Source organism: Pseudorca crassidens, chromosome 2 (assembly GCF_039906515.1).
Source record: "Pseudorca crassidens isolate mPseCra1 chromosome 2, mPseCra1.hap1, whole genome shotgun sequence".
NCBI classification, from domain to species: Eukaryota; Metazoa; Chordata; class Mammalia; order Artiodactyla; family Delphinidae; genus Pseudorca; species Pseudorca crassidens.
The window spans coordinates 139,400,073-139,427,170 of NC_090297.1; the positions used below are offsets into that span (position 1 = coordinate 139,400,073).

At 39.0% G+C, this 27,098-nt stretch overlaps 1 long non-coding RNA gene across 1 annotated transcript in view; it reads right to left on the reverse strand.

Moving 5' to 3' along the window:
* Window positions 1–529: 529 nt before the first annotated feature.
* Window positions 530–27,098, reverse strand: part of LOC137219816 (uncharacterized) — a 56,764-nt gene continuing 30,195 nt past the window's right edge. Inside the window, exon 3 of the long non-coding RNA XR_010941258.1 lies at window positions 530–597. This is a non-coding gene — a long non-coding RNA (uncharacterized lncRNA). The remainder of the gene's footprint in view (window positions 598–27,098) is intronic.

Consider the following 27,098-nt stretch of genomic DNA (forward strand, 5'->3'; position numbering starts at 1 on the left):
CAGGCTTTCAGGGTTCAAACTCTGATCCTACCAGCGACCTTAAGTAAGCTACTCAAACTCTCTGTGCCTTAGCTTTCCCGTTTCCCAAGATGGGGATCATAAAGTCATTTTGAGAACTGAAGGACAGAATGCTTGCACTGCTTAGCACAATGCTAAACCCATCATAAGGCCACACCAAAGGTTAGCTGGCACCATTCCTAATTTGCTGTGATTATCAAAGCAGCAGAAATTTTAAAGCAAAGGTTGTTCTCCTAAGTCTTAATTTTGTTATTCTAAGTGATACTTAAGTAATTTAAACCGGTCCATTTAACAAATAGAACATAATGGATGGATAATATAAATGCCAACACTAATAACTGACAAATATTTTGTTATTAAGATATTTTTTCATCATCTATTGTTTTCTTTTTCTCTCTTTTAGTATGTGGTATTTTTCTTAAGCTATAAAATATTATTTACTGGATGCTTACAGGAGACATCATTATCCTTTCCACAATTAAATATGAAACTATCAGTAGACCCTAAACCTACCTCTTTCTGTCCTCTCTGTTTTTTTGTGTCAGCAATCCTGGTCACCCCATCATCTTCTGTGAGCCCCTGAAGAACAAAGACCACAGTAAGTGATCAGTATTGTATCCCCAGTATCTGTCATGATGCCTGGAGCATGAAGGCATTCAGTAAAGGTTTGCTGAGTGAATGGACAAATGAATGAATGCATACATGCATGCATGAGAGAAAATGGAGGGAAAGTAACCTTCTTTCTACTTCTGCAGTCTTGCAGAGTCAAAAGAAAGAGAATGAGATGCTGAGGGTTCATGGAAAGTTCAGCAACAAAGAAAGAGGTTTCATCTTCTTAGCTAGTGCATGAGCTCAAGGAGCTGTTGCTCAGAGGTCCTCCCTGGTGGCAGTTATGAGAACTATTGTAGGACGAGTGAAGAAAACAATTATGGAGCACCGACTGTGTATGAGGCACTGTACTAGACACTTCAATACATTGTTTAAACTTCTCAACAATAATACGAGGTAAATGTTATTCCTATTTTGTAGATAAGGAAGGGGTTATCTAAAGGAAGTACACAAACTATTCAACCATGGAAATTAGCAAATCCTAATACATTCCATCTATAGCTCAATACCCTGAACTCTGCCTATCTAAGTTCAAAATCAACTATCTTTCTCAAGCAAATGTTCTAACTTGGAAGCCAAATTGTAGCGTAAGATAAAAATAATACAGCAATACCTTTTCAAATGAAACCATTGTACAGCTCTAAGGTAGCTGCTCAAAGGGTAATCGTAACAAAGTAGTCCAAAGTTCCACTAGGACTACCTTGGTAGATTTCTCTTTGACTTTCTACCCAGCTGTTTTGTGGGTGAAATTAGAGACACAATGAATGATTATACTATAGCTTTTTGTCATCCTATGCTAATGAATATAACTACTAGGGTAGCTGTGATGGTTAAATTTTATGGATCAATTTGGCTAGGCCATGGTATCCAGTTGTTTGGTCAAACAGTCTAAATATTGCTGTGAAGTTATTCTGCAAATGTGATTAACATCAGTAGACTTAAGTAAAGGAGATTACCCTCAATGATGTGAGTGGGCCTCATTCAACTGAAAGCCTTAACAGCAAAAATTGAGGATTTCTGGAAAGGAAGGAATTCTGCCTCAAGACTGTGACATAGAAGTCTTTTCGGTGTTACCAGCCTGCTGGCCTGCCCTGTGAATTTTTTTTTTTAAATACATTTATTTATTTATTTATTTTTGGCTACATTGGGTCTCGTTGCTGCACGCGAGCTTTTCTCTTAGTTGCGGCGAGCAGGGGCTACTCTTTGTTGCAGTGCACGGGCTTCTCATTGCGGTGACTTCTCTTGTTGCGGAGCACGGGCTCTAGGCGCACGGGCTTCAGTAGTTGTGGCATGCGGTCTCAGTAGTTGTGGCTCGTGGGCTCTAGAGCGCAGGCTCAGGAGTTGTGGCGCATGGGCTTAGTTGTTCCGTGGCATGTGGGATCCTCCTGGCCCAGGGCTCGAACCCGTGTACCCTGCATTGGCAGGGAGATTCTTAACCACTGCGCCACCAGGGAAGCCCCTGCCCTGTGAATTTTAGACTTACCTGCCCCCACAATCAATTCCTTAAAATGAATCTCTTTATATTTATTTACATATTTATGTATATATATATATATTTATACATAAAATAATTTGGGAGAAGAGCATCCAAAATACTCAGCTGTAAGAATTAAAAGCATTCAAAAATTTTGTTTGTTTGTTTTTAGCCGCACCTGGAGGCTTGTGGGATCTTAGTTCCCCGGCCAGGGATTGAGCCCGGCCCGGCAGCGACAGTGGCGAGTCCTAACCATTGGACCGCCAGGGAATTCCCTAAATACTTTCTGTTTTGATCAGAAGTTGCACTGATATTTTTTAAGCTTTGGGGGTAAAAATATTAATATGGGGGCTGTGACGTGACTTATAATAAGAAATATATTTTTGGTCTTCATCCCCATTTCTGGCACAGAGCTCCTAAAACCCTTGGAATTTCCTAAGAGTGAGAATGATAAAGGTGTCTTTTTTATGTTAATGAGTGACTTTTGGAAAGCCCTAGGTAACCAAAGGAGGGGGAGGCGCGGGGGGCGGGGAACTGGTTGCCAGGGAAGCCAGCTCTGTGATTAGAGGGTTGAAACTTTGACTCCCACCCCTCTGACCTCTGGGAGGGGAGAGGGGCTGGAGGTTGAATCAATTGCCAATGGCCAACGATTTAATCAGTCACGCCTAGGTAATGAAGCCTCCATAAAAAAACAAATAGGGTTCAGAGAGCTTGGAGGTGCTGGGAGAATGGTGCTCAGAGGACATGGAAGCTTTGTGCCCTTACCACATGCCTTCCACCTGGCTGCTCCTGACTTACATCCTTTTATAATACACCAATGATCTAGTAAGTAAAATGTTTCTGTGAGACATTGGCAAACTAATTGAATCCAAAGAGGGAATAGAGGGAGACTTTAATTTTTAACGAGTTATTCAGAAGTACAGGTAACAACCTGGGCTTGACATCTGCATCTGAAGTGGCGGATGGGGACAGTCTTGTCAGACTGAGCCCTTAACCTGTGGAATCTGATTCTATCTCCAGGTAGATAGTGTCAGAATTAAGTTGAATTGTAGGACACACTGCTGGTGTCCAAGATGTGTGGGGGAACCCCTGCCCACACTGAAACTGGGTCCCAGAGCACTCTTTAGGGGCAATCAGAAATAACAGTCGGGTGCCCCAACTATCTGGCACAAATATTGGGGGATCTTGGTCCTGTACATCCTGACTCCCTTTGCTTCAATTACTTATTTCTCTTGGATTCACTCTTGTTGTCTCTCCAGTCTCAGCAACTCTAAATGAAGCTGTCCTGCTCACACAAACATTATATAAATATACATATGTATTAGTTCTGAAATATATTAGTCGTGTTTCTCTGGAGAACCATGACTGATATACAAGCTATGCTATTTGCAACGGATCAAAAATAAACTAGTATTAAGAAGATTGAAGTAATTAGGAGTCTGTGTCTCTCTTTTGGTAGCATTTATTCAGAAACATTAACTCCAAATCTGCTTTGGAATCCTACAGTCTCTAATTATAGTACAAAAAGACCCAAGATTTAAAAAAATAAAATTAATTGCAGGTCATTTTAATTTTTAAAACACATGATTTATTGCTTTGATAAAGTGCTAAGGTCATCATTAAATCAGACAATGAAAAAGTGATGCAACTTTAAACACCCTGAAGCGCTAATTTTAGGGATCCCTTAGGATTTTTTTTTCAATCCTTAGGTTGCATCCGGGTTGTGTTGCAATATCCATATTTAGATGTGCCCCTAAACTTTTAAACTTTCCTAAGTTTAAAACCACTAAAATATGAAATAAGAACTATCAGGAAAGCATCTGGAGCAGCCACAGAAAAACTGGAGGGAAGTACAATTACAACAAGGCCCTGAGCGGTTAGGTGATAGTCGCTTAGCAATATCTAACAACAAAGAGAGAATAAAACATAAAATGGATTGACTCTTCTGAAAAGTGTTTGAATCTCAAGTGTTGAAAAAATGTCTAGTTCTCTCAAGTTTATAGAGGCAGACACTGTAGCTCTTTAAGGAGCACCTACCATGGACCAGGGTGCTGGCTGGGAGGTGGACACAATCCCCACCTCTAAAAAGATTAGAGTCTAGTGGAGGAGACTGTCAGACAAGTAAACAAGCAATTGCGATGAATTGCAACATGCTTTAAAAATTATTTCATTTACACTGATTTGAGAGAACACTTTTCCCAGCAAGAAGGACAGAAAGATGATTGTGCTAGAGAGAAGGGGATTGCAAAGAGAAGATAACAGCCTTCGAGAGAAGGAGAACTTTCACTCAGGTCTTGAAGTAGAAGGGGCAGAGAATTTGAGGGTGAAGAGAAAAGAGATCAAAGCAAGGAAAGTCATTCTAAAATAGTCCAGGCAGGAGATTTCCAAAGCACAGAATTCAGTTTAGGGCCAGGCTAGCAGCTTAGCCTTGCTGTAGGGTATGTGGTGGGACATTGCACAAGGTAAAATGAGAAAAATAGGGCTTAGTGAGAGACTGGAGGTGGGAAAAGGGGAGAAACGCCTGAATGTCTGGTTTGGGAAACCGTGGCTGTAGAAAACAGAAGGCTAAAAACAGACGGAGGGATAAACTGCTCCGGGAGGAAGAGGATGAGTTGAGTGGGGGAATGATGAGATTGAAGAGCTAGTGGAATACCCAAGTGGAGATTTCAAGTAATCGCAGTAACCTGGGTCTGCCACTTGGGAGAGAGTTTAGGCTAAAAATTTAAGTTCAGTCCTCATTAGCAAATTGAATGAGATTCCCCAGAGGAAGAGGGCAGGACAATAAAAGGAGAGAACCAAGGAACAAAACTGCTGAATCCTAATATTTAAGAGGCAGACCCAAAGAGGGCAGCCCTGGAGAACGCTGAAGAAGGTCAAGGAGATATTATTGTGCCTTTTTGTTTTATTGTGGCAAATTATACATGACATGAAACATATCGTTTTAACCAATGATAAGTGCACAATTCAGTGGCATTAATTACATCCACCATGTTGTACAACCATTAGCACTATTTATTTTTGAAACTTTTTCATTACTCCAAACAGAAACCCGGTAACCATGAAGCAATAATTCTCCATTGCCCCTAACCCAAGCCCTGGTAACTTCTAATCTACTTTCTGTCTCTATAAATTGGACTACTCTAGGTACCGCATGTAAGTGGAATCATTCTTTTGTGTCTGGCTTATTTCACTTAGCTTAGTGTCTTCAAGTTTCATCCATGTTTTATCATTCCTTTTTATATATTGTGCCGTTCTAAACTCAGGAAATTGAAAAAGGGAGAATAGATATTATGGGTGTACTAGGACTGTTATTAAGGCTCACACGCTGGGGCTTGCCAGAGGGAGAAAGGAAGGAGATAATCAACTGGGAGGCCAGAACTGAAAGCTGAGTGCAGAAACCATGATCCGTTAGTTAAGAACTCTGTGGTAGAGCAGACAGGCATCTGGGAGCTGGAGGTTGCTGGGCAAATCTTCATCTGAGAACCAGATAGAGTGTATTTGGACGGATGACTGAACCCAACACAATATTCCCCTCTTCTGATGGGAAGCCCTGGTGGAAATAGTTCTGCCTGAACAGTTCCACAGGCCCTGGGTGGAGGGGGTAAGGGGTGGGGAGGGGGCTGTGACCTACAGTTACTGTCTGAAGGAGGGTGAAGAGCATGAGCCAGAGAAGCACATCAAAAAACAGGTCACTGAGCAAAGTTAGACAGAGGAGCTGAAAGGCATGCTCAGCCCAGGTGAAAGAGGAAGAGGAATATGCAGATGCAATGGTGAAATACTCAGAAGCTAACATCAGAGGCTAAGTTCTATTAACATAAACTTTGTGTGACCAGGGCAGCTTCATTTAGAAGTGCTAAGACTGGAGAGACACAGTGAATTCAAAAGAAATAAGTAATTGGATCAAAAGGAATCAGAATGTACAGGACCATGTTCTCCAAATATTTATGCCAGATAGTTGGGGCACCTATGTATCATTCCTGATTGCCCCCGTGTTAATATTTTTGCCCCCAAGGCTTAAAAGATAACAGTACAACTTCTGACCCCCCGGAAAAGGTACTCTGAATGCTTTTAATTCTTACAGATGAACATTATAAATATTCCCTCACTCAAATTATTAAATTATTGGTTGAGAAATTGAGTTTCTCATTATATAGCATCTATCTCAAATAATGTAATTTTGTCATATAGTGAATATGCTCACTGGGCTTCTGAATCCATAAATCTATCAATTTTGCTGAATAACGAAGCCAAAGAATTATAGAAGACTATAGAAGATGTAAATAACAGTAACAAACATAACAGACATATACAGAACACTGGCTCAAACAACTATAGACAACAAGTTATTTTCTAGGACACAATAAACCTTTACAAAAATTCTCCATATACTGAGCCATAAAGCAAGTCATGACAAATTTCAAAGGACTGAAATCATATATGGCTGTGCTAGAAATCAATAATTTAAAAATGATAACTAGAAATTAAGAAATATACTTCTAAATAACCCATGGATCAAAAAAGAAATAAATGTGGAATTTTTAAAATGTCATGAATCAAAACTTAGAGGATGCTTCTAAGTATCCAAAAGAAAATTTACAGATTTAATTGCAAAAATTATAAAATTTAAATTGCTGAAAATGTATGAGCTAAGCAGACTTCTCAAGATGTTGGAAAAAATTATAGCAAAATAAACCCAAAGAAGGAGAAGGAAGAAAATAATAAAGTAACAAAAAAAAAAAGGAACTCCAAAATAAAAATATAGTAGAGAGTATCAACAAAGCCAGATGTTTCCTTGAAAAAATTAAAAATTGATAAAATTCTATTGATATGGATTAAGAAAAGAAAGAACAAATAATCATATCAGGATGAAAAGGGGGACAAAATTATAGTTACTACAGACATCAGAAAGTTAATAAAGATTTGAATAGACATTTCTCAAGAAAAGTATGCAAATGACTAATGAACATCAAGGGATGCTCAACATCATTAGTCAGTAGGGAAATGGATATCAAAACCACAGTGACATACAATTCACACCCAGTAAGATGGCTATAATAAAAAACAATAGACAATAACAAGTGTTGGCGAGGATTTGGAGAAATGGGAACCCTTGTTTATTGCTTGTGGGAATGTAAAATGGTACAGTCACTTTGGAAAACACTCTGGCAGTTCCTCAGTATGTTACACATAGAGTTACCATATGGTCCAGCAATTCTTCTCATAGGTATCCAGGATAAATGAAACCATATGTCTACACGTGGTACATCCATACAATGGAATATTATTTTTCAATAAAAAGGAATGAAGTGTTGATTCTTTCTAAACCTGGATGAACCACTAAAATGTTACACTGGGTGACAGAAGCCTATCACAAAAGACAACACATTATACGATTCCATTTACATGAAAAATCCAGAATAGACAAATCTATAAGAAGGAAGTAGATTTGTGGTTGCCTAGAAGTGGGGTAGAGGGGTGGTGGTAGTCAATGAGGAGTGACTGCTAATGTTACAGAGAATCTTTGGGGTGTGATGAAAATGTTCTAAACTTAAGATTGTGGTATGATTGCACAATTCTGTGAATATACTAAAAATGTTGAATTACATGCTTTAAATGGATAAATTTTATGGTATGGAAATTACATATGAGCTGTGTTATATCTCTCCAAAATTCATATATTGAAGCCCTAGCCCCCAGCACCTCAGAATGTGACTAGATATGAAGACAGGGCCTTTAAATAAGTGGTTAAGTTAAATGAGGTCATTAGGATGGGCCCTAGTACAATCTGACTGCTATTCTTATAAGAAGAGGAACTTTGGATGCACCAGGGATGCACGTGCACAGAAAAAGACCATGTGAGAAAACAGTGAGAAGCTAGTCATCTGCAAAATAAGAAGAAAGGCCTCAGGAAAAAAACAAACAAACAAAAAACACCAAACCTGCTGACACCTTGGCCTTGGACTTCTAGCCTCCAGAACTGTGAGAAAATAAATTTCTGTTGTTTAAGCCACTCAGTCAGTGGTATTTTGTTATGGTATCCCTAGCAAACTGTACATATCTCAATCAAGATCTTTTTTTAAGTATTTTGCCAAACATACTTGGTTTTCCCCTAAAAGAAATTGTGTATTCAGCTCTCCAAACTATTAGAACTATTTAGGTCTCATGTAGAAATTTCCCTCTTTTTTACCTTATTTTCTAAAATTCTTGCTTGGATTCTTTATTTTTCCATCCTTCCTCATGATAATAGACCTCATTAATATCGGCTCTGGTTTTCAGGGAATGGCTTATTGATTTAGTAAAGGGCTGGGGAAAAGGTACACACAAAGATATGCAAAATCACTCTACCAGAAAACATAGGCAGAACACTCTATGACATAAATCACAGCAAGATTCTTTCTGACCCACCCCCTAGAGTAATGGAAATAAAAACAAAAATAAACAAATGGGACCTAATGAAACTTCAAAGCTTTTGCACAGCAAAGGAAACCATAAACAAGACCAAAAGACAACCCTCAGAATGGGAGAAAATATTTGCAAATGAAGCAACCGACAAAGGATTAATCTCCAAAATTTACAAGCAGCTCATGCAGCTCAACAACAAAAAAACAAACAACCCAATCCAAAAATGGGCAGAAGACCTAAATAGACATTTCTCCAAAGAAGATATACAGACTGCCAACAAACACATGAAAGAATGCTCAACATCATTAATCATTAGAGAAATGCAAATCAAAACTACAATGAGATATCATCTCACACCAGTCAGAATGGCCATCATCAAAAAATCTAGAAACAATAAATGCTGGAGAGGGTGTGGAGAAAAGGGAACCCTCTTTCACTGCTGGTGGGAATGTGAATTGGTTCAGCCACTATGGAGAACAGTATGGAGGTTCCTTAAAAAACTACAAATGGAACTACCATATGACCCAGCAATCCCACTACTGGGCATATACCCTGAGAAAACCGAAATTCAAAAAGAGTCATGTACCAAAATGTTCATCGCAGCTCTATTTACAATAGCCCGGAGATGGAAACAACCTAAGTGCCCATCATTGGATGAATGGATAAAGAAGATGTGGCACATATATACAATGGAATATTACTCAGCCATAAAAAGAAACGAAATTGAGCTATTTGTAATGAGGTGGATAGACCTAGAGTCTGTCATACACAGTGAAGTAAGTCAGAAAGAAAAAGACAAATACAGTATGCTAACACATATATATGGAATTTAAGAAAAAAAAATGTCATGAAGAACCTAGGGGTAAGGCAGGAATAAAGACGCAGACCTCCTAGAGAACGGACTTGAGGTTATGGGGAGGGGGAAGGGTGAGCTGTGACGGGGCGAGAGAGAGTCATGGACATATACACACTAACAAACGTAGTAAGGTAGATAGCTAGTGGGAAGCAGCCGCATGGCACAGGGATATTGGCTCGGTGCTTTGTGACAGCCTGGAGGGGTGGGATAGGGAGGGTGGGAGGGAGGGAGACGCAAGAGGGAAGAGATATGGGAACATATGTATATGTATAACTGATTCACTTTGTTATAAAGCAGAAACTAACACACCATTGTAAAGTAATTATACCCCAATAAAGATGTTAAAAAAAAAAAAAAATCACTCTACCAGAGCAAGGCAGCAGATAATTCAGAAGCTCCCCTTGGTGTAATATATACCCAATCTAATGTGAAAATCCAAGTTCAGGCAATATGAATTTACTGACCCAGGCTTGGGAACTAATACTTTCTTACATTTACATTTCCTCTAAGTAGAAGAAATAGCTTAAAGAACATAATTTGTGTATTTGTCTATTTTCCATTAAAATAGCATCATACAGCAAAAGTTGTATAAAAGCTATTTTAGAGGATATAAACTTTGTGAAATAAAGGCCACTTGTGAATTTGAAATATAAAAAATTAATAAGATAATATTATGAACAACTTATGCCAAAAATTTGAAAGTTTAGATGAAATGGACAAATTCATAAAATATTACAGAGAATTAAGACAAATAAAATTTAATTATGTAAGCATACTAATTTAAGAGGATTATTTCTCCCAATAACTCTTCAAATATGTTACAGTGTATTACCTATAAACGTAATCAAAACCAGGAATACTTTACATGCACAGGATATGTCAGTTGGGATCATCCTGTCCATTGAAATATGGATTGGATCAGCTCAAATATTCACTGCACTATTAGAAAATCCCATATCTGACTTCCCTGGTGGCGCAGTGGTTAAGAATCTGCCTGCCAATGCAGGAGATGCGGGTTCAATCCCTAGTCTGGGAGGATTCCACATGCCACAGAGCAACTAAGCCTGTGCGCCACAACTACTGAAGTCTACGTGCTCTAAGGCCCTCATGTTGCAACTACTGAGCCCGTGTGCTACAACTAGTGAAGCCTGCTCTCCTAGAGCCCGTGCTCCGCAACAAGAAGAGAAGCCACCACAATGAGAAGCCCATGCACCGCAACAAAGAGTAGCCCCTGCTTTCAACAACTAGAGAAAGCCCAGGCACAGCAATGAAGAAGACCCAATGCAGCCAAAAATAAATTAAAAAAAAAAAAAGAAAAAGAAAAGAAAGGAAGTCCCATATCTTCCTCAAAATTCCTGAAAATTTCTAGGGAGATCATATTCATGTCGTTACCTGGCTCTGATAAAATTTGACCAAACTTTAGTTAAGCACCACTGAGTCCTCTTCTCAACAAGGCCTGTAAGAACTGCAACTTTTAGTACAATTTCATCCACCCCCGTCCCCTTCACCAAAAAACGTGAAGAAACGCTAGCATAGTTTCTCAGTTAGAGTTTACGTCCCTAGGACGATGGCCCCAGACCCCTTAAGTTCCTGCCTAATAAAGCTCGACGCTGCCAAAAGAATTTACTATTTGTTCCAGCCAACACTTGACTATAGGGCCCTGGCCTCCTTTTTCTTACAGCATTTACTTTAAAAAAAACTTGCAATCATAAATTCTTTCTCTGTCTCTTTGAGACCTATCTTCTACACTCAAGAATGTGTTTCTCATGTACCTGGGAGCCATCTCTTTGAAATGTAGTCATCAGGAAAGATACAACCCCTGTCTCCCAGTTTCTGGAGGGTAGGGGCCTAAGTTCAATAAGCATCACTTAGCAAACTGATGACCTCATCATATTGACTAAACCTTCCCCACTGATGTCGTCCAGTACTTTTTCTTTCACACATTCCAGCATTTAAAAAGCCTCCCACCTTTTGTTTTGCTGGAGTTGAGCTCAGGATATACTGAGGTCTCTCCTCTACTGCAGTGGTACTAAATAAAATCGGTCTTGCTGTTTTTAACAAGTGTTCAGTACAAAGTTTTTCTTTCATTTTTGCTTCTGCTGGGTTAATTTAGGTAAAGGAAGGTCTCACTGTCCCACATGTGCCATTTCTTTTTCACATACCACGTGGATCCTGTTGCAAAACCCAATACCTCTCCCTAATTTCCTTAAAAACAAAACAAAACTTCTACAAGTAATTAGTGTGAACAGCCAGTTTTACTGAAACATGAGGGAGAAAGAGGTAATTTACATCACAGAAAAGTAAATGCTTAAAATAGAATATCATAGATCCTTTTACAGAGCCCTTTACCTTCTTGCTATATTGTTCAGCCATCCTCTCTCCTTCCTCACCTCCTCTTCTCCTAGCTTCTTGGACACCATTCCTTTCTTGTACCAAGCAGTCTGCTACCTCTTTTGTTCCCGTGTCTCCCGCTGACTGCTGAGATTCTCACCTTCCACCCCAAGAAGTTGACTGAAGTATTTCCTAAAGTAAGACAATTCCCTCCCTAAGATAAATTCCAGTGCCACTTATAAAGAGAATTTTTTACCTTGATACAATTCATATAAATCTTCATATTTACCTATTTGCATATCATTATTGAATCCCTTATCACCATGCTGATAAAAGAGGATTGTAATACCTATAGGTACCAAGAAGCAAGTAAGTATTCTCTGCCTTATCAGAGAAGCAAAACCATCGACACACAGGGGAGAAATTTCACTAAATTAAAGACACTTACTAGTGGCAATTAAAAAGTCCATTACTTCACACATCAAAAAGCACTTAAATAGCTATTTATTTTGCTGCATAAAATACATAAAAATAAAAATCATGTAGCTATTTAACACATTATGAGTCTATTAAATGTAATACATAAAAGGCTTTAGCACTAACATATGTCCGCCCAAAGTACAAAATTCCCTACACATATCTAATGCTATTTCTCATTTTTAAATAAATGTCAGCCTTGAAAGAATCCATTTCCTCAAAATTCTCCAAGAGTTACTTTTTATTCTATTGCCCATGGACCTTTAGTCTCCATTTTCATTTTTCATCTCTGGAGACTGGCTTGGATAACTATTAGCTGAAAACCACAAACTACAGATTGTTTACGTCACACCTAGTAGAACCCTCAGTGAGAATGACCACTTGTTGTAAGTAAGCAAATAATGATGAGTCTGGAATGGCTACTCTATCTACCAAGAACATGCTGAATGATAAAGGTAACACTTATTAGCTATCTATTATGTCTAGTCATTTTAGATGCATATTCTCTTTAAGTTTTACAATCTGGTGGCAGGTGAGTATAAGCATACCGATTTTATAATTTAGGAAATGACAGTGAAGGAGGTTAAGCAACTGCCCCTCGCCCTCAAACTAAATAGCTAAGACATGACAGAACTTGATATAAATTCAATATTTTTTTCTGACTCAAAAGCCTATGCCCTTAATACAATAAAATTTTGTCATGTGCTACTTTTCACATTCTACACGCATTTGCACTATGGATATTTTTATCCAAAATTAGGAATTCAGTTAGCTCCACTGTAGATACTGTGCCTCAGTCTGTTGAACAGAAACAATTAAGGTAGCATTGCACTATTTACAAAAAATGAGCCACTTGTTTTAAGTAATTTTAATACCTCCAAGAAACATTTAAATTGCTTTTCACATAATAAACTTATTTGTGTTTTAGCTGATGAGCTACACTTATTTTCTAGACATTACTTTAAAAAATCCTGGCAAGTTTTTATTTCTCCTAAAACATACAGAAATATACAAAATATTTTTAAAATTTTATTTCTTAACAATTATTATTAGGAAAAATGTCACTTTTTGGAAGTATAGTGAATTTGCAATGTTTCAGGTATACAGCAAAGTGATTCAGTTATATATATATGTAGGTAATATATATGTATTCTTTTTCAGATTCTTTTCCATTATAGGTTATTATAAGATATTGAGTATAGTTTCCTGTGCTGTACTGTAAGTCCTTGTTTATTTTGTATATAATAGTGTGTATCTATTAATCCCAAATTCCTAATTTATCCCTCCCTATTCCCTTTCCCCTTTGGTAACCATAAGTCTGGTTTCTTTGTCTGTGAGTCTAGAAAAATGTCACTTTTCATCATCACTCCTTCCTTTTCCTAAATGTCATTCATATTTTACAATAGGTCACCTATCTTCTGCTCCTGCCCATACACACATAAGCACATATTCAGGACCACAAACACAAGAGTCCCCAATGACTTCATGTTTACAAAGAAGTTAAAGAATAGTGCTTTCTGGAGAGATAGGTATGCTTCCAAACTCATTCTATGAGGCCAGAATAACCCTGATACCAAAAGCAGACAAATGTATCACAAAAAAGAAAATAAAAGGCTCATATCATTGATGATCATAGATGCAAAAATCAACAATGAAATATTAGCAAACTGAATTCAACAATACACTAAAAGAAAAAAATACATTAAAAGAATCATACGAGGGCTTCCCTGGTGGCGCAGTGGTTGAGAGTCCGCCTGCCAATACAGGGGACATGGGGACCGGGAAGATCCCACATGCTGCGGAGCAGCTGGGCCCGTGAGCCATGGCCGCTGAGCCTGCGCGTCCGGAGCCTGTGCTCCGCAATGGGAGAGGCCACAACAGTGAGAGGCCCGCGTACCGCGAAAAAAAAAAAGAATTATACGAAATTGATTCAAGATGGTGGAGTAGAAGGACGTGCGCTCACTCTCTCTTGCGAGAGCGCCGGAATCACAAATAACTGCTGAACAATCATCGACAGGAAGACACCAGAACTTGCCGGAAAAGATGCCCCACATCCAAGGACAAAGGAGAAGCCGCAGTGGGACAGTGGGAGGGGTGCAATCACAATGAAGGCAAGTCCCATCAAAAAGCGGGTGGGTGACTCACAACTGGAGAACACTTATACCACAGAAGTCCACCCACTGGAGTGAAGATTCTGAGCCCCACGTCAGGCTTCCCAACCGGGGGGTCTGTCAATGGGAGGAGGAATTCCTAGAGAGTCAGACTTTGAAGCCTGGCAAGATTTGACTGCAGGAGTTTGACAGGACTGGGGACGTGGAGGCTCCACTCTGGAGGGTGCACACAGGGAGGTGTGCACATGAGGACTCAGGGAGTGGTGACCCCATGGGAGACTGAACCAGACCTGCCTGCTAGTGTTGGAGGGTTTCCTACTGAGGCGGGGGGTGGCTGTGGCTCACCAAGGGGCAGGGACACTGGCAGCAGAATTTCTAGGAAGAACTCCTTGGCATAAGCCCTCCCAGAGTCTGCTGTTAGTCCCAACAAAGAGCCATTAGGCTGCACTGCTGGGTCACCTCAGGCCAAACAGCCAACAGGGAAGGAATCCAGTCCCACCCATCAGCACATAATTGGATTAAAGTTTTAGTGAGCTCTGCCCACCAGAGCAACACCCAGCTCTACCCACGACCAGTCCCTCCCATCAGGAAGCTTGCACAAACCTCTTAAGATAGCCTCATCCACCAGAGGGCAGACAGCAGAAGCAAGAAGAACTACAATTCTGCAGCCTGTGGAATGAAAACCATATTCACAGAAAAATAGACAGAATGAAATGGCAGAGGACTATGTACCAGATGAAGGAACAAGATAAAACATCAGAAAAACAACTAAATGAAGTGGAGATAGGCAACCTTCCAGAAAAAGAATACAGAATAATGATAGTGAAGATGATCAGGATCTCGGAAAAAGAATGCAGGCAAAGATCGAGAAGATGTAAGAAATGTTTAACGAAGACCTAGAAGAATTAAAGAACAAACAAACAGGGGTGAACAATACAATAACTGAAATGAAAAATACCCTAGAAGGAATAAATAGCAGAATAATTGAGGAAGTAGAACAGATAAGTGACCTGGAAGACAGATTGGTGGAATTCACTGCTGTGGAACAGAATAAAGAAAAAAGAATGAAAAGATATGAAGACAGCCTAAGAGACTTCTGGGACAACATTAAATGCACCAACATTCGCATTATAGGGGTCCCAGAAGAAGAGAGAGAGAAAGGACCCAAGAAAATATTTGAAGAGATTATAGTTGAAAACTTCCCTAGCATGGTCAAGGAAATAGCCACCCAAGTTCAGGAAGTGCAGAGAGTCCCAGGCAGGATAAATCCAAGGAGAAACATGCCAAGACACATAGTAATCCAACTGACAAAAATTAAAGACAAAGAAAAATTATTAAAAGCAACAAGGGAAAAACAGTAAATAACATACAAGGGAACACCCATAAGGTTAACAGCTGATTTCTCAGCAGAAACTCTACAAGCCAGAAGGAAGTGGCACAATATATTTAAAGTGACGAAAGGGAAGAACCTACAATGAAGATTACTCTACCCAGCAAGGATCTCATTCAGATTCCATGGAGAGATCAAAAGCTTTACAGACAAGCAAAAGCTAAGAGAATTCAGAACCACGAAAGCAGCTATACAACTAATGCTAAAGGAAGTTCTGTAAGTGGGAAACACAAGGGAAGAAAAGGAGCTACAAAAACAAACCCAAAACAATTAAGAAAATGGTAATAGGAACATACATATCAATAATTACCTTAAATGTGAATGGATGAAATGCTCCAACCAAAAGACACAGGCTTGCTGAATGGATACAAAAACAAGACCCATATATATGCTATCTGCAAGAGACCCACTTCAGACCTAGGGACACATACAGACTGAAAGTGAGGGGATGGAAAAAGATATTCTATGCAAATGGAAATCAAAAGAAAGCTGGAATAGCAATACTCATATCAGATAAAATAGACTTTAAAATAAAAAATGTTACAAGAGACAAGGAAGGACATTACATAATGATCAAGGGATCAATGCAAGAAGAACATATAACAATTTTATATATATATATGCACCCAACATAGGAGCACCTCAATACAGAAGGCAACTGCTAACAGTTATAACACAGGAAATTAAGAGTAACACAATGATAGTGGGGACTTAACACCTCACTTACAGCAATGGGCAGATCATCCAGACAGAAAATTAACAAAAAAACACAAGCTTTAAAGGACACAATAGACCAGACAGATTTTATTGATATTTATAGGACATTCCATCCAAAAACAACAGAAAACACTTACTTCTCAAGTGCTCATGGAACATTCTCCAGGATAGAGCCCATCTTGGTCACAAATCAAGCCTCAGTAAATTTAAGAAAATTGAAATCATATCAAGCATCTTTTCTGACCACAACAGTATGAGATTAGAAATCAATTACAGGGAAAAAAACATAAAAAACACAAACACATAGAGGCTAAACACTATGTTACTAAATAACCAAGAGATCACTGAAGAAATTAAAGAGGAAATAAAAAAATGCCTAGAGAAAAAAGTCAATGAAAACATGATGATCCAAAACCTATGGGATGCAGCAAAAGCAGTTCTCAGAGGGAAGTTTATAGCAATACAAGCCTACCTCAAAAAACAAAAAAAAAATCTCAAATAAACAATCTAACCTTAAACCTAAAGGAACTAGAGAAAAAAGAACAAACAAAACCCAAAGTTAGTAAAAGGAAAGAAATCATGAAGATCAGAGCAGAAATAAATGAAATAGAAACAAAGAAAACAATAGCAAAGATCAATAAAACTAAAAGATGGTTCTTTGAGAAGATAAACAAAATTGATAAACCTTTAGCCACACTCATCAAGAAAAAGAGGGAGAGGACTCAAATCAATAAAATTAGAAATGAAAAAGGAGAAGTTACAATGGACACCACAGAAATACAGAGCATCCTAAGAGACGACTACAAGCAACTCTACGCCAATAAAATGGACAACCTGGGAGAAATGGACAAATTCTTAGAAAGATATAACCTTCCAAGACTGAAACAGAAAGAAACAGAAAATATGAACAGACCAATATCAAGTAATGAAATTGAAACTGTGATTAAAAATCTTTCAACAAACAAAGTCTAGGACTAGATGGCTTCACAGGTGAATTCTATCAAACATTAAGAGAAGAGCTAAAAAAAAAAGAGAATAGCTAACACCCAACCTTCTCAAACTCTTCCAAAAAATTGTAGAGGAAGGAACACTCCCAAACTCATTCGATGAGGCCACCATCACCCTGATACCAAAACCAGACAAAGATACTACAAAACAAGAAAATTACAGACCAATATCACTGATGAATATAGATGCAAAAATCCTCAACAAAATACTAGCAAACAGAATCCAACAGCACATTAAAAGGATCATACACAATGATCAAGTGGGATTTATCCCAGGGATGCAAGGATTCTTCAATATACGCAAATCAATCAATGTGATATACCATATTAACAAACTGAAGAATAAAAACCATATGATCAGGCTTCCCTGGTGGCACAGTGGTTGAGAGTCTGCCTGCTGATGCAGGGGAAACGGGTTTGTGCCCCGGTCCGGGAAGATCCCACATGCTGTGGACCGGCTGGGCCCGTGAGCCATGGCCACTAAGCCTGCACGTCTGGAACCTGTGCTCCACAACGGGAGAGGCCACAACAGTGAGAGGCCTGCGTACCACAAAAAAAAAACAAACAAACAAAACTTATGATCATCTCAATAGATGCAGAAAAAGATTTTGACAAAATTCAACCCCCATTTATGATATAACTCTCCAAAAAGTGGGCATAGAGGGAACCTACCTCAATATAATAAAGGCCATATATGACAAACCCATAGCAAACATCATTCTCAATGGTGAAAAACTAAAAGGATTTCCTAAGATCAGGAACAAGACAAGGATGTCCACTGTCACCATTATTATTCAACAGAGTTTTGGAAGTCCTAGCCATGTCAATCAGAGAAGAAAAAAAAATAAAAGGAATATAAATTGGAAAAGAAGAAGTAAAAATGTCACTGTTTGCAGATGACATGACACTATACATAGAGAATCCTAAAGATGCCACCAGAAAACTACCAGGGCTAATCGAATGTGGTAAAGTTGCAGGATACAAAATTAATGCACTGAAATCTCTCACATTCCCATACACTAATAATGAAAGATCAGAAGGAGAAATTAAGGAAACAATCCCATTCACCACTGCAACAAAAAGAATAAAATACCTAGGAATAAACCTACCTAAGGAGGTAAAAGCCCTGTACTCAGAAAACTATAAGACACTGATGAAAGAAATCAAAGATGACACAGATGGAGAGATATACCATGTTCTTGGATTGGAAGAATCAATATTGTGAAAATGACTATACTACCCAAAGCAATCTACAGATTCAATGCAATCCCTATCAAACTACCAATGGCATTTTGTACAGTACTAGAGCAAAAAATCTTAACATTTGTATGGAGACACAAAAGACCCCAAATAGACAAAGGAACCTAGAGGGGAATAAAATGGAGCTGGAGGAATCAGACTCCCTGACTTCAGGCTATACTACAAAGCTACAGTAGTGAGGACAATATGGTACTGGCACAGAAACAGAAATACAGATTAATGGAAGAGGATAGAAAACCCAGAGATAAACCCACACAACTATGGTCAACTAATCTATGACAAAAGAGGCAAGGACATACAATGGAGAAAAGACAGTCTCTTCAATAAGTGGTGCTGCAAAAACTGGACAGCTACATGTAAAAAATGAAATTAGAACACTCCCTAACACCATACACAAAAATAAACTCAAAATGGATTAAAAAGATAATGTAAGACCAGACACTGTAAAACTCTTAGACGAAAACATAGGAAGAACACTCTTTGACGTAAATCATAGCAAGATCTCTTTTGATACACCTCCTAGAGTAATGGAAATAAAAACAAAAATAAACAAATGGGACCTAATGAAACTTCAAAGCTTTTGCACAGCAAAGGAAACTATAAACAAGACAAAAAGACAACCCACAGAATGGGAGAAAATATTTGCAAATGAATCAACAGACAAAGGATTAATCTCTAAAATATATAAACAGCTTATGCAGCTCAATATTAAAGAAACAAACAATCCAATCAAAAAATGGGCAGAAGCCCTAAATATACATCTCTCAAAGAAGACATACAGATGGCCAAGAGGCACATGAAAAGCTGCTCAGCATCACTATTTATTAGAGAAATGCAAATCAAGACTACAATGAGGTATCACCTCACACCGGTTAGAATGGGCATCATCATTAAATCTACAAACAGCAAATGCTGGAGAGGGTGTGAAGAAAAGGGAACCCTCTTGCACTGTTGGTGGGAATTTAAATTGATACAGCCACTATGGAGGTTCTTTAAAAAACTAAGAATTACCATAGGACCCAGCAATCCCACTACTGGGCATATACCTAGAGAAAACTGTAATTCAAAAAGACACATGCACTCCAATGCTCATTGAAGCACTATTTACAATAGCCAGGTCATGGAAGCAACTTAAATGCCCATCGACAGATGAATGGATAAAGAAGATGTGGTACATATATACAATGGAATATTACTTTTTGTTCCATAAAAAGGAACAAAATTGGGTCATTTGTAGAGACGTGGATGGACATAGAGACTGTCATACAGAGTGAAGCAAGCCAGAAAGGGAAAAACAAATATCGTATATTAACACATACATGAGGAATCTAGAAAAATGGTACAGATGAGCTGGTTTGCAAGGCAGAAATAGGTACACGGATGTACAGAACAAACATGGACACCAAAGGGGGAAAGTGTGTGTGTGTGGGGGGGTGGGATGTACTGGGAGATTGGGATTAACATATATACCCTACTATGTATAAAATAGATAACTAATAAGAAACTTCTGTATAAAAAATAAATTAATTTAATTTAATTTAATTTAAATAAATCCTAATATCAACAGGAAATGACAGACACATGTAAGTGAAAACTAACTTTATTAGAAAAATAATTGCACTGAATTCCTATAATTGGATGGCTCTAAAAATCACTGAGTTTCAGTTACTCAAGGATAGTGATGGAATTTCACCTCATGAAAATTCAGGAACATAACCAAATTATTTATTTCTTTTAAATGGTGTATACCATGAATAAACGTATCATTATGTTACTTAAATCTAATTTTAAAACATTAAAAAAAAAGAATCATACATCATGATCAAGTGGGATTTATCTCAGGGATGCAAGGATGGTTCAATATCCACAAATCAATGTGGTACAACACATCAACAAATTGAACAATAAAAAATATATGATCATCTCAATAGATGCAGAAAAAGCTTTTAACAAAATTCAGCATCCACTTATAATAAAAACTGTCAACAAAGTGAGTATGGAGGAAACATACCTCAATATAATAAAGGCTGTATATGACAAGCCCACAGCTAACATCATACTCAATAGTGAAAAGCTGGAAGCATTTCCTCCAAGATCAGGAACAAAACAAGGATGCCCACTCTCACCACACTTATGCAGCATAGTATGGAAGTCCTAGTCAAAGCAATCAGAAAAGAAAAAGAAATAAAATAAATCCAAATTGAAAAAGAAAATGTAAAACTGTCACTGTTTGCAGATGACATGATACTCTCTGCAGAAACTCCTAAAGACACCACCAAAACCTACTAGATCTTATTAATGAATTCAGTAAAGTTGCAAGATACAAAGTTAATATATAGAAGTCTCTTGTATTTCTATACACTAACAATGAACTATCAGAAGGCGAAATTAAAACAATCCCATTTACACCTTGAGTGCATTATGTTAAGTGAAATAACTCAGAGAAAGAAAGTACTATATGATGTCACTTATATGTGGAATTTAAAATAAGACACAAAAAAGCAAGCTCATAGAAAAAGAGATCAAACTTGTGGTTAACAGAGACAGAGTGTGGGGGGAGGGGAGATTGGAGGAAGGTGGTCAAAAGGTACAAACTCCCATTCATAAGGTAAATAAGGAGAGGACCTTCAAGATGGCAGAGGAGTAAGACGTGGAGATCACCTTCTTCCTCACAAATACATCAACAATACATCTATATGTGGAATAACTCCTACAGAACACCTACTGAACACTGGCAGAAGACCTCAGACTTCCCAAAAAGCAAGAAATTCCCCATGTACGTGGGAAGGCAAAAGAAAAAAGAAAAAACAGAGACAAAAGAATAGGGATGGGACCTGCACCTCTGGGAAGGAGCTGTGAAGAAAGAAAACTTTCCACGCACTAGGAAGCCCGTTCACTGGCAGAGACGGTGGGGATCGGGGGGAAGCTTTGGTGCCACGGAGGACAGCACAGCAACAGAGGTGCAGAGGGCAAAGCGGAGAGATTCCCGCACAGAGGATCGGTGCCGACCTGCACTCACCAGCCTGAGAGGCTTGTCTGCTCACCAGCTGGGGCGGGTGGGGGCTGGGGGCTGAGGCTCGGGCTTCAGAGGTCAGATCCCAGGGAGAGGACTGGGGTTGGCTGCATGAAGACAGCTTGAAGGGTGCTAGTGTGCCACAGGTAGCTGTGAGGGAGTCTGGGAAAAAGTCTGGAACTGCCGAAGAGGCAAGAGACCACTGTTTCTGGGTGTGTGAGGAGAGGGGATTCAGAGCACTGCTTAAACGAGTGCCAGAGACAGGCGTGAGCCACAGCTATCAGCGCGGACCCCAGAGACGGGCATGAAACACTAAGTCTGCTGCTGCAGCCACCAAGAAGCCTGTGTGCCAGCACAGGTCATTATCCACACCTCCCCTCCCGGGAGCCTGTGCAGCCCGCCACTGCCAGGGTCCCGTGATCCAGCGACAACTTCCCTGGGAGAACACATGCTGCGGCTCAGGCTGTTGCAATGTCATGCTGGCCTCTGCTGCCGCAGGCTCACCCCACATTCTGTACCCCTCCCTCCTCCCGGCCTGAGTGAGCCAGAGTGCCCTAATCAGCTGCTACTTTAACCCCATCCTGTCTGGGTAGGGAACAGACACCCTCAGGTGACCTACACGCAGAGGTGGGGCCAAATCCGAAGCTGAACCCCAGGCGCTGTGCAAACAGAGAAGAGAAAGGGAAATCTCTCCCAGCAGCCTCAGGAGCAGCGGATTAAATCTCCACAATTAACTTGATGTACCCTGCATCTGTGGAATACCTGAGTAGACAAGAAATCATCCCAAAATTGAGGCAGTGGACTTTGCGAGCAACTGTACACTTGGGGTTTGCTTTCTGCATCTAACTAGTTTCTGGTTTTATGTTTATCTTAGTTTACTATTTAGAGCTTATAATCATTGGTAGATTTGTTTATTGATTTGATTGCTCTCTTCCTTTTATATATATATATATTTCCTTTTTCTCTTTTTCTGAGTGTGTATGCTTCTTTGTGTGATTTTGTCTGTATACCCTTGCTTTTACTATTTGTCCTAGGGTTCTGTCTGTCCTTTTTTTTTTTTTTTTTTAAGGATAGTTTTTGGAACTTGTTATCATTCGTGGATTTGTTTTTTGGTTATGTTGCTCTCTTCTTTCTTTCTTTTTTTATTACATTTTAATTTTTTATTTCTAATAATTTAAAAATTTTTTTATTTTAATAACTTTATTTTATTTATTTATTTTTCTTCTTTCTTTCTTTTTTCTCCCTTTTCTTCTGAGTCATGTGGCTGACAGGGTCCTGGTGCTCTGGCCGGGTGTCAGGCCTGAGCCTCTTAGGTGAGAGAGTGGAGTTCAGGACATTGGTCCACCAGAGAACTCCCAGCCCCAAGTAATATCAATCAGCAAGAGCTTTCCCAGAGATCTCTGTCTTAATGCTAAGACTCAGCTCCACTCAACGACCAGAAAGCTACAGTGATGGACACCCTATGTCAAACAACTAGCAAGACAGGAACACAACCACACCCATTAGAAAAGAGGCTGCCTAAAATCATAGTAAGTTCACAAACACCCCAAAACACACCACCAGATGTGGTCCCGCCCACCAGAAAGACAGGATCCAGCCTCATCCACAAGAACACAGGCACCAGTCCCCTCCACCAGGAAGCCTACACAATCCACTGAACCAACCTTACCCACTGGGGGCAGACACCAAAAACAATGGGAACTACGAACCTGCAGCCTGTGAAAAGGAGACCCCAAACATAGTAGGCTAAGCAAAATGAGAAGATAGAGAGATACACAGCAGATGAAGGAGCAAAGTAAAAACCCACCAGACCAAACAAATGAAGAGGAAATAGGCAGTCTACCTGAAAAAGAATTCAGACTAATGATAGTAAAGATGGTCCAAAATCTTGGAAATAGAATGGAGAAAATACAAGAAACACTGACTAAGGACCTAGAGGAATTAGAGAGCAAACAAACAATGATGAACAACACAATATATGAAATTAAAAATTCTCAAGAAGGAATCAATAGCAGAATAACTGCGGCAGAAGAAAGGATAAGTGACCCTGAAGATAAAATATTGGAAAAAACTACTGCAGAACTGAAAAAAGAAAAAAGGATGAAAAGAATTGAGGACAGTCTCAGAGACCTCTGAGACAACATAAAACGCACCAACATTCGAATTACAGGGGTCCCAGAAGAAGACGAGAAAAAGAAAGGGACTGAGAAAATATGTGGAGAGATTTTAGTTGAAAACTTCCCTAATATGGGAAAGGAAATAATCAATCAAGTCCAGGAAGTGCAGAGAGTCCCATACAGGACAAATCCAAGGAGAAACATGCCAAGACACATATTAATCAAACTATCAAAAATTAAACACAGGGCTTCCCTGGTGGTGCAGTGGTCGAGAGTCCGCCTGCCGATGCAGGGGACACAGGTTCGTGCCCCGGTCCGGGAGGATCCCACATGCCACGGAGCGGCTAGGCCCGTGAGCCATGGCCACTGAGCCTGCGCGTCCGGAGCCTGTGCTCCACAACGGGAGAGGCCACAACAGTGAGAGGCCGCGTACCACAAAAAAAAAAAATTAAACACAAAGAAAAAATATGAAAAGCAGCAAGGGCAAAACAACAAATAACATACAAGGGAATCCCCATAAGGTTAACAGCTGATATTTTAGCAGAAACTCTGCAAGTCAGAAGGGAGTGGCAGGACATATTTAAAGTGATGAAAGGGAAAAACCTACAATGAAGATTACTCTATCCAGCAAGGATCTCATTCAGATTCAATGGAGAAATTAAAACCTTTACAGACAAGCAAAAGCTAAGAGAATTCAGCATCACCAAACCAGCTTTACAACAAATGCTAAAGGAACTTCTCTAGGTAGGAAACACAAGAGAAACAAAAGAACTACAGTAACAAACCCAAAACAATTAAGAAAATGGTAATAGGAACATACATATCGATGACTACCTTAAATGTAAATGGATTAAGTGCTCCAACCAAAAGACATAGACTGGCTGAATGGATACAAAAACAAGGCCCGTATATATGTTGTCTACACGAGACCCACTTCAGAACTAGGGACACATACAGACTGAAAGTAAGGGAATGGAAAAGGTATTCCATGCAAATGGAAATCAAAAGAAAGCTGGAGTAGCAATTCTCATATCAGATAAAATAGACTTTAAAATAAAGACTATTACAAGAGACAAAGAAGGACTCTACATAATGATCAAGGGATCAGTCCAAGAAGGAGATATAACAATTGTAAATATTTATGCACCCAACATAGGAGCACCTCAATATATAAGGCAAACGCTAACAGCCATAAAAGGAGAAATCAACAGTAACACAATCATAGTGGGGGACTTTAACACCTCACTTACACCAATGTACAGATCATCCCAAATGAAAATAAATAAGGAAACACAAGCTTTAAATGATACATTAAACAAGATGGACTTAATTGATATTTATAGGACATTCCATCCAAAAACAGCAGAATACACTTTCTTCTCAAGTGTTCATTGAACATTCTCCAGGATAGATCACATCTTGGGTCACAAATCAAGCCTTGGTAAATTTAAGAAAATTTAAATCATATTAAGTATCTTTTCCGACAACAACGCTATGAGACTAGATAGCAATTACAGGAAAAAATCTGTAAAAAATACAAACACATGAAGGCTAAACAATACCCTAGTCAATAACCAAGAGATCACTGAAGAAATCAAAGAGGAAATCAAAAAATACCGAGAAACAAATGACAGTGAAAGCATAATGACCCCAAACCTATGGAATGCAGCAAAAGCAGTTTTAAGAGGTAATTTTATAGCAATACAATCCTACCTCAAGAAACAAGAAACATCTCAAATGAACAATCTAAACTTACACCTAAAGCAATTAGAGAAAGAAGAACAAAAATACCCCAAAGTTAGTAGAAGGAAAGAAATCATAAAGATAAGTTCAGAAATAAATGAAAAAGAAATGAAGGAAACGATAGCAAAGATCCATGAAACTAAAAGCTGGTTCTTTGAGAAGGTAAACAAAATTCATAAACCATTTGCCAGATTCATCAAGAAAAAAAGGGAGAAGATTCAAATCAATAGAATTAGAAATGAAAAAGGAGAAGTAACAACTGATGCTGCAGAAATACAACATGAGAGATTACTACAAGCAACTCTATGCCAATAAAATGGACAACTGGGGGCTTCCCTGGTGGCGCAGTGGTTGAGAGTCGGCCTGCTGATGCAGGGGACACAGGTTCGTGTCCTGGTCTGGGAAGATCCCACATGCCGCGGAGCAGCTGGGCCCGTGAGCCATGGCCGCTGAGCCTGCACGTCCAGAGCCTGTGCTCCGCAACAGGAGAGGCCACAGCAGTGAGGGGTCCGCGTACACACACACACACACACACAAAAAAATGGACAACTGGAAGAACTGGACAAATTCTTAGAAAAGCACAACTTTCTGAGACTGAACCAGGAAGAAATAGAAAATATAAACAGACCAATGTGATTGGTCTGAATTGAACTGTGATTCAATTTAAACTGAAATTGAAACTGTGATTAAAAATCTTCCAACAAACAAAAGTCCAAGACCAGATGGCTTCACAGTTGAATTCTATCAAACATTTAGAGAAGAGGTAATACCTATCCTTCTCAAACTCTTCCAAAATATAGCACAGGGAAGAACACTCCCAAACTCATTCTACAAGGCCACCATCACCCTGATACCAAAACCAGACAAAGATGTCACAAAGAAAGAAAACTACAGGCCAATATCACTGATGAACACCGATGCAAAAATCCTCAACAAAATACTAGCAAACAGAATTCAACAGCACATTGAAAGGATCATACACCATGATCAAGTGGGGTTTATTCCAGGAATGCAAGGATTCTTCAGTATATGCAAATCAATCAATGTGATAAGCCATATTAACAAATTGAAGGAGAAAAACCATACGATCATCTCAATAGATGCAGAAAAATCTTCTGACAAAACTCAATACCCATTTATGATAAAAACCTTCCAGAAAGTAGGCATAGAGGGAACTTACCTCAACATAATAAAGGCCATATATGACAAACCCACAGCCAACACTGTTCCCAGTGGTTAAAAACTTAAACCATTTCCAGTAAGATCAGGAAAAAGACAAGGTTGCCCACACTCAACACTATTATTCAACATAGTTTTGGAAGTTTTAACCACAACAATCACAGAAAAAAAAGAAATTAAAGGAATCCAAATCAGAAAAGAAGAAGTAAAGCTGTCACTACAACCCTCAGAATGGGAGAAAATATGTGCAAATGAATCAACAGACAAAGGATTAATCTCCAAAATATACAAGCAGCACATGGAGCTCAATATCAAAAAAACAAACAACTCAATCCAAAAATGGGCAGAAGACCTAAATAGACATTTCTCCCAAGAAGATATACAGATTGCCAAA